The sequence below is a fragment of the Gallus gallus genome, chromosome 20, assembly GCF_016699485.2.
Source record: "Gallus gallus isolate bGalGal1 chromosome 20, bGalGal1.mat.broiler.GRCg7b, whole genome shotgun sequence".
Classification (NCBI taxonomy): domain Eukaryota; kingdom Metazoa; phylum Chordata; class Aves; order Galliformes; family Phasianidae; genus Gallus; species Gallus gallus.
In genome coordinates, this window is record NC_052551.1 from 2828496 (window position 1) to 2839916 (window position 11421).

An 11421-nucleotide genomic window follows, 5' to 3' on the forward strand; every position below is an offset into this window, starting at 1 on the left:
CGCTTGAAGCTGACAGAACGTAGGCTGGTGTCATTATGTGTTGGCTGCCATTGAGAGTGGTGTTTGGAGGAGTGGTCGTTGGAGGGAGGCCAATGTGGTTGACATGAGCACCTCATTGGGAAGGTGGCCCCAAGCTCTGGGAACCTCTGGGAGGTTCAGGTTGGATGTTAGGAAAAACTTCTCAGAAAGAGAGATGATGCAGTGGCACGGGATGCCAAGGGAGGTGGTGGGGTCACCATCCCTGGAGGTGTTCAAGAACTGTTGTGGTACATAGGGACGTGGTTTAGTGGGCAGTTTGGTGGTAGGCAGGTAGTTGGACTAGATATTTTTAGAGGTCTTTTCCAACCTTAATTATTCTGTGATTCTATGTTTGTATGATTCAATGTGTGGTCTTGCTCCTCATCAGTGAAAACCAGGGGGATGCCACTGAAGTCAGTGCTGTTGCCCAGGTGTGAACCCTGCAAGCTGGCTTCTGAGATGATCAAAATTGTTGCTTTCAAGACAGGAACAAGAGGAGGTGGTGCATAGGAAGAAGCTTAATTTAAGTGTAAGATGTCTGCAGTGCCCCTCAGGCACTGCACATGGGGACATCAGGCATTGCACATGGGGACGTCAGGCATTGCACATAGGGATGTCAGGCATTGCTCATGGGAACGTCAGGCATTGCACATGGGGACATCAGGCATTACACATGGGGATGTCATGCATTGCACACAGAGATGTCAGGCATTGTTCATGGGAACGTCATGCACTGCACATGGGGACATCAGGCATTGCACATGAGGATGTCATGCATTGCACATAGGGATGTCAGGCTGGCTGTCAAACTCCTAACAGGGTTTACCTGTGGCAGAAGCACTGCAGTCAGCCCAGGGAACCTCACTAAAGAGTTAATTTAAAGCACGGCAATGACCACAGTTATTTTCTTTTGATTTCTTTGATGCAAGTTGCCATTTATGCTATGCCTTCTGAGGTCTTTTCCCTAAAGCAATCCACACATCTCTTTGTATCATGTGTAAGTGTAAGGCTTGTATTATGAGAGGTGCAGCACACAACATTAGTGTTGGAGCGATCTGAGCACTTTATCTTCATGAGTAAAGTACCCAGCTGCTCTCGAATTCAACTGAAAAAAAATATGCTGCCACTCGTAACAGCAATACATTTTCAGTTACTAATAACAACTGTTGTCATGGAAACAGCTGGTCCAGCATGAATGTAAGGATTTGCTTTCAGGTCAGTGCTGTATTAGTCAGCAGCCTTTCACAGCCCCGTCTTCCAGCACTGAGTCTCCCGTCCAGTTTACTCTCTACAACACTTTTTCTCCATTGTGAATTGCTCAAAATTAATTACATTTTATGACAATTGTGCACAGCTCCTTTTCAACTCTCCTCTTGGTGTACTTACTTGGAAATGTTTGATGGAGGCCGAAAGAAAATTTCATCCCTACACCCAGGTCTGGGGGTTCGTTATTTCACCTTTTTTTTTTTCACAGGAACAGTAGTAATAGTAATAGGCTGAATGACGATTGTGATCATTAGCAACAATAGAGCTTGCAGCATGCAGATGGGCAAGCACTTGAGATGCATGTGGGTTCTGTGCTCCTTTCAGAGCCCACGTTTGGGCTTTTCACCATGCAAGGTGCTATGAGACCATTTCTAGCACTACTTCTGGGCTCAAAGCTCAGAAGTGCCGTATGTCCAGAGCTCCTGTTGATGCCAGAGGGAGCAAGAGGAGTTTCAGCCCTTTTTATTCCTCATTGCATGCCCAGCAGAGACAACCGGACTCTTTCCAAGTGTGGGCACACTGTGCCCAGGAGCCCCTGCTCCTCTTGCAGCTCCCTCCTACACAGACACATTCCTCCTATTTCCTGACAGCCAGAAAAAAAATGCATCTATTTTCCACCATAGTGGCACACAGCATGCTGGTAAATATCCTCGGATGTGAGTGCAGAACGAAGGGCTGCTACTGATCCCATCCACTACCAGGAACTGTGCTCCAGACTTCTGGAGCAGTGAGGAGCAGAGGTTGGTCCTTCTCCCTTCTCAGACCTGCTCCATCCAGTTTCTTTCCTCTTTCTTTTCCCTTTTAAGGATCATAGCTTAAAAATCAAACTAATCATCTGCATCCTTTAAGCCAGGGGTGAACAGAGCCCTGGCTGGAGGATGAGTCCTTGCCTTGCTGCTGGGCAAGGGACCATCTCACCAGCCTGAACACAGCAGCCATCACTGAGAACTTCAGTTACCACAGTCATTGTTCTTTGAATGAAGAGAAAAATCAGAGTCTAAAAAGGGCTGAAATTCACACGGAGGGCTGCAGATTGGTCAGCTTTGATGACAACATCTTTCTCTTCACTACAGAGGTACCCCAGTGCTCTCCCAGGTTCAGAGCATCACTGGTGCTGGTCTCCCTCTGAACATCTCCACGGAAGGAGAGTGCTCTTGCCTCCTTCCATCCCACCAGTTTCTTGTTGCTTCCTTCTGAGCTGACTGTCCTCCCTCCTACCCAAACTTTCCCACATGGCTCTTTCCCACGCCTTCATCTCCCTGCTCTCTGCTTGGTCTGCTTCCCAGCCCCTTTCTTCCCTTTCTTGAGCACTGTTCTCACTTTGTTTTCTTCCTTCCCACTGGTTCTGGTGAAGAAAGAAGTCTGAGTTGAGTGCAAAGAGGTGACACTCTTTAGGAAGACCACCTGCTCATCTTCTGCCATCTTCTAAGGTAATGGAGTGGTCTGGCAGTGTGAGGACATGTGAGATTTGATAGCATTTTTGCTTTGGAACCATGGTAGGAACCTCCTGGCAAGGTAGAAGCTAGGACGTGATCACAGGACTGATGCTCACTCTTCTCTTCTAAATCATGTTGAAAGAAACTTCTGCTTCCTCCTGTCTTGCACAGAAGCTCTGTAGGCAAACATGGTAAAAAAAAAAACAGCAAAGTCCTCTGGGGCTCCAGGGAGGTTTTCTGAGGCAGAATTCTGAGCCAAAAGCTGTTCAAAAGGTTGGAAGGGCTCTGGCTTCGTGGCCAACAGCTGCTGACAGAGAGGGGATAGAAGGGCTGAGTGAAGGAATGTAATCTCTCAGCAGAGGACCTCAGTGTGCAACCTGGGCACCTCCACCTCCCAGAGCCACTCTGCAGCCCTGCCTCCTCCATTCCTACCCCGGCGAGGCTGAACAGTGGAGGCAGTTTGTTTAACCTTGAGCACCACGTTCAAAATCAATGCAGGTAATGATAACAGGAAGGGAAGGAGCCTGGCAGAGGCTGCTGAAGAAATGTTTGATTTCTTGTTTCTGCGAAAGTTCTGCTCACCCAGGTGGAGCACGTGGCCTCACTTTTTGCCCATTAACCCAATCCAATTGATTTATTCACGGGTGCTTCGGGGGGCAGGGGGTCACCAGAGGTGCTCCTATCTCAGGTTGTGGTGTTGCAACGTCTGCACAAAACAAGGCTGTGCTCTCGGCAGGTTAGACTAGATACATCCAATTTGTCTTGATATCGCTCACACTACCTGAACCACAGGAGGGCATCCTGGTTCAGGGGTCCCTCTGCTCCCAGCAGTCACTCCACACACCCTTCTCTTTGCACAAGTATCCCTGTCCCAAGGAAGTGCAGCACCACCTCCCGCACCCCAAAGGTTTCTACTCTGCATAAACAGGCTGATCTCTTCCTCTTGCTTCCAGCTAAGAGCGAATAAAGGTTAATTAGATATGAATCAGTGGATAAACCTCCAATTTCACATACTGCTTTACATTTTGTAATGTTTTCTTCTCTGGGTCTTTAGTGAGGGGATGCTGTAGTGACTGTGGTCTCTACTCACACATTACGAGGAACTGAGTTGAATTAACAGTTGCTCGGACTCTTGAGGACGGTCAGGTTGGATATTAGGAAACATTTCTTCTCAGAAAGAGCAGTGCTGCAGTGGCACAGCTGCCCATAGAGGTGGTGCAGCCACCGTCCCTGGAGGTGTTGCAGAACCATGGGGATGTGGCACTGAGAGATGTGGTCAGTGGGCATGGTGGGGTGGGCTGGGGTTGGAGCAGATGATCCTAGAGCTCATTTACAACCTTAATGATTCTATGATTCTATGACTGAGCACACTCACTTGGTGGCAAAGGATTTGGGCTCATCCTTCTGCACACAGCCACTGCAGCCTCTGGGGGGGTCAAGCTGCCAGCCTGCACTTTGGACTCCCTGTGCTGATGGTGCAGCCTGCTGAGCGGAGCTTGTATCCTGGCTCAGCCCCAGCAGTCAGGTGTATTGTTTACTCAAGTAATTTTCACACCTTTGTCAACTGTTGGTTGACAATATATTTAAATAAATATAAAAAGTTGTTAGTGACGCCACAAAACAACCACTTTCAGAATTAGATGGGACACAACTCATGGTATCCCAAACCTCTTCTCACTGCCTGAGTCAAAAGCAGAAGGGAAAGGCAGCCTAGAAAATACAGCCACTGTGCCTTTTCTTTGGCCAAAGGACCTGTATTTTGACAGATGAGCGTACTAGAAATGTAAAAATAGAAAATGAACATGGCTTGTGTCCTGAGATCAGTCCCAAAAGGGTTGGGATACCTCAGCCAGACCTTCCCGTGACCCCTCTCAGCACACGACTGGCCATAATCCTGCTGTACTGCAGTGTCCATGGCTCTGCTGCTGAAATCTCCCCTCTGCTGGGGAAGATACAGGTTTTATTCCTAGCTCACTATGTTTCTACCTTTTTATTATTCCATTATCTGCTCTGAAATCTTGAAAAATGCATCCCGGACAGAGTACAGATGAAGTTCTGTTCCTACCAATGTATGGCACTGAAAAACAAGATGACAACAAATTGTGAATTAAAAATAGAAAAAATAGAATAGCCTGGCTCTTATATAATGCCTAATATGCACGGAAATAAATGAGTCTCCAAAATGATAATGCCCTCAACCCCCAGGCCTGCTCTGCTGTGAAGCCGGACTGCTGCAGCAAGAGCTGCCTTTGCAGCTCGTTATGTATGCTGGAGTTTTTCCCTTCTCCTTTTTTTTTTTTTTTTTTGAATTTGTTTGTAGGCTGTAATGGGACCTTTCTGGATCTTCCTCATATCCTCTGATATATAGGAGTGAAATGGAGGCTTTTGATATATTGAATATATTGAATATTTAAATGCTGTGAATTTGCAGGACAGAGCAGAGACTGCCTCTTGCGATAAGAGACATTATTATTGTTGTGAAGAATTCCTTTTAGATTCCATCTTAATCATTCTGCTATTGAAATAGAAGAATAAAGTAATAAATGGTTTGAATAGACTTGATTAAAAAGAATAATTATATTCCTTGGGTGGGTTAAATATATAAACTCTTTGTGGTTTTGCATTCTTTCAGCATGTGCCTGCTAGAGAGAGCTTTTCTTTTCAGTGAGTGGGGTGTGCTGCAAGGAGGAGAAACCCACAGAGCTCTGTGTCCCTTAGGAAAGAAGCAATCCCAGGAATTGGGTTGGAAAAGATGGATTTTCCATCAGCCAGGGCTCCTTTGCCAATGTTGGCAAGCTGCAGAGGCAGCTAATGGCCAGCTGGATCCATCCTGCAGCACCTTCCATGGCAATTCAGAGGTTGCAGTGTATTTTTGTGTCTTGAGTTGGGAGGAAAACCAGGCTATATGGCAAAATCGGGTGCTCCAAGGTGTGTCTTACTGGTATTCTGGGCTCTGTGTAGGACAATCATAGAGCCATAGAATTGTTTGAGTTGGAAGGAACCTTTAAAGACCATTTGGTCCAACTCCCTTGCAATGAAAAGGGACACCTACAGCTCCATCAGGTGCTCAGAGCCCTGACCAGCCTGACCTTGAATGTTTAAGGTAAAACGTTCTCACCAACTGAAGTGTGCACTTTACTCAAACGTATTGAGCCTTCCTTCTCTACCTTAATTTCCCACTGACAGCTTTCCAAAGACGAACACTCAGTGGGCAAAATCAAGATTTCAATGCATCACCAGTTCCTGAAGGAAGCTGCTCTATAAAAAGTCCAGAAAGTCACTCCAGAAAAGTCTCCCTTTAACCCCCACAGTGCTAGGTCTACTTCAAAAACTGTTGTTAGTGAATTGCTTCCAACCTACATTTCACTTTCTGCTCACATCAGAGAGCGACTGCCTATCTCCCCCTTCCCCTGCAGATCTGATTGTAGATGCTGTACTACTAAGGCTTCATTATTTTTACAAAAATCTACTCCAGTACAGTATGAAGTGTTATAAATAATTAAAGAAACACCAGAGTTGTCAAAATAAATGAACAAAGTAGACTCTGAGATGCATGTTCTTGGCTTATTTGGGCTCGTTCAGTTGGCAGTTGCATCTCACAACTCAGTCCCTGGAAATACCCACCAGAAACACAACCAGCGAGGCTCAGCCAGCAGCCAACAAGGAACATTTGTCTTCCCCCCAGAGTCATCTAGGAACAGCGATGGATGTCAAACCATGTGCAAAACACCAAGTTCAAGCCTTCTCTTGGCTTCTGTGGTGAAAGCGAGGACCCAAAACCTGTCCACCCAGCCATGTATCTAGAAGCTAGCAGGACCTCTTGTATGGCTGGCTTTGTGCAATGTTAATGTTCCAAGTGAATGCCTCATTGCCCTGCACAATAAACCTTCTTCTCTTCATTCAGTGCTCTTTTCCAGAAGGCCTTCTTTGTCGCCATGACGACAAATAAATTGCTTCTTGTTCACTGAGATCTGCTAAAAAGCTCGTTATTAAGCTAATGTGCCCAGGGTGGCCACGCAGCAGGGAAAGGCAGAGGATACCTTCTCCTTCGTGCTCTCTGTCCCATGGGCACCACTTCTCTGGGGTCTCCCAGCTTCGCTTTCAGGGGTGTTTTGAAAAGTTAAAGGCGTTTCAGAGAGAGGAGGAAAAGCTCCTGAGTGTGAGCCAAAGACATTGATAACCTCCTACTCACCCGCGCCATCTGCCCCTGCCTACTGCTGTGCTCTTCCCATGTGGGGTCCATGCTGGCCTCCAGCATGTGCAAACCCAGTGTCCCCAGCACGGCCATCACCCCCAGCATCCCCACCCCTATGGTGCTGCAGGGACAGATGCCTGCATGAGTTGGAGATATGAAGTGCATTGACATTTGGGAGGTCTTGAGAGCAGCTGTGCAGCTCAACGCGGTATGGATGAAGCTCATGAAAATCCCCAGGAGCTGGCAGCTTCTCATGGGTTGCCCATACCCCTTAGCTTTGCAGGGTTAGCTCGTTCCTTTGCCAACCACAGCATCTTTTTACCATCTTTCTTGCTCTCCCCACAATCCAAAGTGCTAAAAGGTCCCGTGAGAGTAAATGTGAGAGCTTTCATGTGGTTACTGTCACTAGGGAAACCACTTCCTTGTGATTCACATGTTCTGTGAGGCTCTCTTCAGTTCTCTCTGCATTCAGAGAGGTAATGCTGTGCTGGGGCATGGCGGGGGGATGGGGCTGGGAGCAGCAGGAAGATGTGATAGCATGCAGTTGACTGTAGGGACTGGAAAAACCTGAGCATCATGCCAGGGTGAGGTAGAGCCAATTGCTAGGAAGGGGTACATGTCCAAAACTAGCAAAACCGACAGTTTTGACTCAAACTGACAGTGTGGGACTCAAAGTGACAATCCCACAAAGAATAAGATCACCTATTTTTCCCCTTCTGGTGCTACTTTCCTTTTCTTTTCAACCTGTTTGCAATAGTTTGAGCTCAAAATGAGAGGATAGTCAGCCCTCAGCTCCGTCCATCTCAGGTGTGCACCTGGCACTGGGTCTCATAGGGGTTCCTGTGCAAACTCCCCACATGGTCAGGCCTTGTGCTGAGGACATCCACCCACAGCGTCCCTTCATCCTTCTATCTGCCCTACCCCTCACCTCCCTTCACACCACCCTGCTGCAAGCAGATTTGTGCTGGCAAGGGTATCCGACCTGCAAATTGAGTTAGCATTCAGGTGCCTTTTATAGCAATAGGAGGTGGGTACTTAAATCAAATGAAGATGAATATATTTGCTGACATATAATTGTTTTCTTTAGTAATTGCACTCAGGTCTCTTTGTCATTAATGCTGGGCTAAGATTGTTTGTGAAATGTCTTATTGTTTCTGATGAACCCTATGAAAAGTGACATTCTTGATTATTTTGCCATGCAGTGGATTACACCAGGTTTCACTGCTAAGCAGTATTGATGGACCTTGTGCTGTCTTTTACCGTTTAGCTGCTACTAATAAATCAGAACTTGGCTTGTTCTCCACGTGCTGAATCCTTTATCACACAGAATGATGAGAAAAGAGAGCTTTTGGTGTGTGTGCCAGGGCGTTGTGGTCAGCCCTATGGAGCTAGGAAGAAGATAGGGACCTTGGTGCTGCCCCAGGGTGGGTCCTGAGCATCATCCTGGTGGTAGAATCCATGACAAGGGTTTGGAACTGGATGGGCTTTAAGGTCCCTTTCAACTCAATCATAGAATCACCAAAGTTGGAGAGACCTACAAGGTCATCCAGTCCAACCTATCACCAATAGTTCTCTCTAAACCATGTCCCTCAAGGCAACATCTAAATGTTCCTTGAACATTTATTTTTTAAAGAATGGCAACTCTTGCAAAAATGTATATATGTATTTATATTTGAGAAATGTAATGTTAAGAAATGGTTCATTCCTTTGTAAGTACTGATTGGTCTATCTTTCAGGCAAGATGTCATTCTGTCATTCTATGTTCTATGATCTTTAAGGTCCTTTCCAATTCAAGCCAATCAGGGATTCCATGACTCTATGACTCTATGATTCCGTGACTGTATGACTCTCTGATTATCTGACCCTCTGACTCTATGACTGCATGACTCCATGATTCTATGACTCTATGTCTGTGATTCAATGACTCTATCACCCCCTGCCTATAGTAGGGTGGGTGGAACTAGATGATCTTAAAGGTCCCTTCCAACCCAAAACATTATATAATTCTATTATTCTATGACTGTATGACCCTATGACTCCGTGACTCTCATTATGATTCTGTGACTCTGACTATGAGTCTATGATCCATGGTGGCTGGGATGGCGAGTGGCCATGCCTGGCAGGTGATCATCCCACTGGGACAGCAATGCACTGGTGCTTGCTGTTCACCCACCTCAGGGCCTGGGAGCAGTTAAGCAATCAGAGGGAGAGTGAGAAAAAACACACGCGCACGCTTCTCCCTCCCTCTCAGCCTAATTGATCTAATTAATTTAGCGAAGATCCAGTGCCCTGTAATTTGCTTAGCCCCATGAAAACAGCTTTGCAGCAGCAGCAAGCCCTGCTGGCCATGAGCAAGGTCCTGTCAGGAGCTGTGCACCCCTGGGCATCTGCAAAGCCCCATTGGGCCTCATTGCGTACCCAGGACCACGCCTGGCTGCTACGTAGCTACAAATTAAAACAATAATAATTAAATATTCCCCATGGCAGAGGCTGCAATTTCTAACCTGAATCACTTGAAAGTGAGCCTCTGATTGTCAAGAGCAGTTAAACTCTCATCTGCTGGCGCTTGTTTATTCCCCAGCACCAGGATCCCTTTCCTACTGTGATTAGAGAGCTCCCGGCAGAAGGGGTTTTGCACAGATCCCCCTCTTCCCGAGGCTGCTTTCCTGCCTTTCTTCCTTTTTCTCTCCCTCTTAATGAAAACGTTGCGTGCTCGTCAAGTAAGTGTTTCTGGCTATGGATGAAGACGTGGAAACTGCCATAATAGGAGACCGAAATGAGCAGGCAACCGCGCGCTGATTAGAGACCATTAAAATCCCCTCTGCGGCTGGCACTGGGGTAGGAAAACAAGAGGGACTTCTATGCTGAAGTGGACTGACAAATAAAAATTACATCTCGCTGAGGTCATTTCTTGCATGATGTATCTTGGGAAAAGACGGGTTTCTCTTCTCTCCCTGAGATATGCAGAAATTCAAAATAAAAGCTTTCCGTCGGGAGGAGCGGCGTGGAGACCCTCAGAGCAGTGTTAATTCTGCCTTGATCCTTTGCTTTCTCCCTATCTGACAATCTTTAGGAAAAAGAATATATCTTGACATTTTTGTTTCCTTCTTTGCTTGTCTTCTCGGTATGTCAGCAGAGAGACAAGATGATAACACAATCCCCGCTCTCAGCACCAGGCATACATTTGCCATCCAAACAGGTTGGTTTCTCCCTTTAATGTGAGCTATCACGTTTGCCCATGTTATTACCATCGATGCAGCAAGCCACATCTATTTTAGTCAGCTTGTTTATGAGTATCCTCGCATTCCCAAATTGCACGGGAGCTCTCTTGCTAAATACCCCTTTCTTTTCCAGGTAAGATAATTTCTAGGACAGAATGTCAGAAAGCTCAACACATCCCTTCAATTACTGCTGTACAGATTTTCTCTGAGCTGCTGGACAATAAGTAGCTTTCAGGGAAGCATTAAGGAGATTTGCCCTCCAGGGTTTGCATTTCAGTAGAGTGACAGTTATTTTTGTAAATACACACATGCAAAAAAAAAAAAGAAAGAAAGAAAAAAAGAAAAAAGAAAGAAAGAAAAGGAAAATGAAAAGGAAAAAAAAAAGAAAGAAGAAAAAGAAAGAAGAGAGAAAAGATGGAAAAGAAACGGAAAGAGAAAAAAGGAAGGAAAAAAAGAAAGAAAATAGGAGAAAAGCCCATCCAGAACGCCTTCCTCCAGCCCCAATAAAACAGGCAGACATGGGCTAGACAGCTGCTTATTACCCGAGAACCTTGAATCAGATAGGAAAACCAGAGTTTCTAATGTCTTCAAATGTCACAGCATTGTGATTGATACCAGTACACAGTGTACCACGCTTCATTATAGAGAAAAAAATTGAATTACAGCTAATGTCTTCCCCGCTATTTCAGAAGGCTTCGCGAGTAGTCTGAGGATATAAAATACATCGTTAGTTGTTTTTAAGCTTGTCTCTAATGATGAACAAAATAATGGGGCATGAAACCCAGCCCTAGCAAAACAAAAACACAAAACGCAGCATTTTACAGACTTTACGTAAACAGAATGTGACAATGCACTTCCTTTCATTCTCTGCTATGACAGTTAATTCCAGACCAGGAAAACTGTCAAAAATGTTTAGTTCTGCTTGGGTTGAGTTAATTACAGGCCCCGGGGCTGTGTTGACTTTCTCCTGCTAATGGCACTGTGCTACAGGTAAAAATCCATTTGCAAGAATGTTTTCAGAGCTACAGATCTAATTTACTGAATATCAAATATTTATGCCATTGCAATTAAAGTGACAACGTTCCGCCCCTCTTCCCCGTGCGAGCTCAGGCTTTTTAATAGAATTTATTATACAGTAAACATTTGGTAAAAAGTTTTACTCGAGCTTATAATGTGAAAGCTTTGAATATTTTATTGATTTTATTTCTTTTGCACTCAATTCCTATCAACGCCGGAACGTTATGAACTTCTGCAGCGCGGGGAGGATCGTTCTTTACTGTCAGAG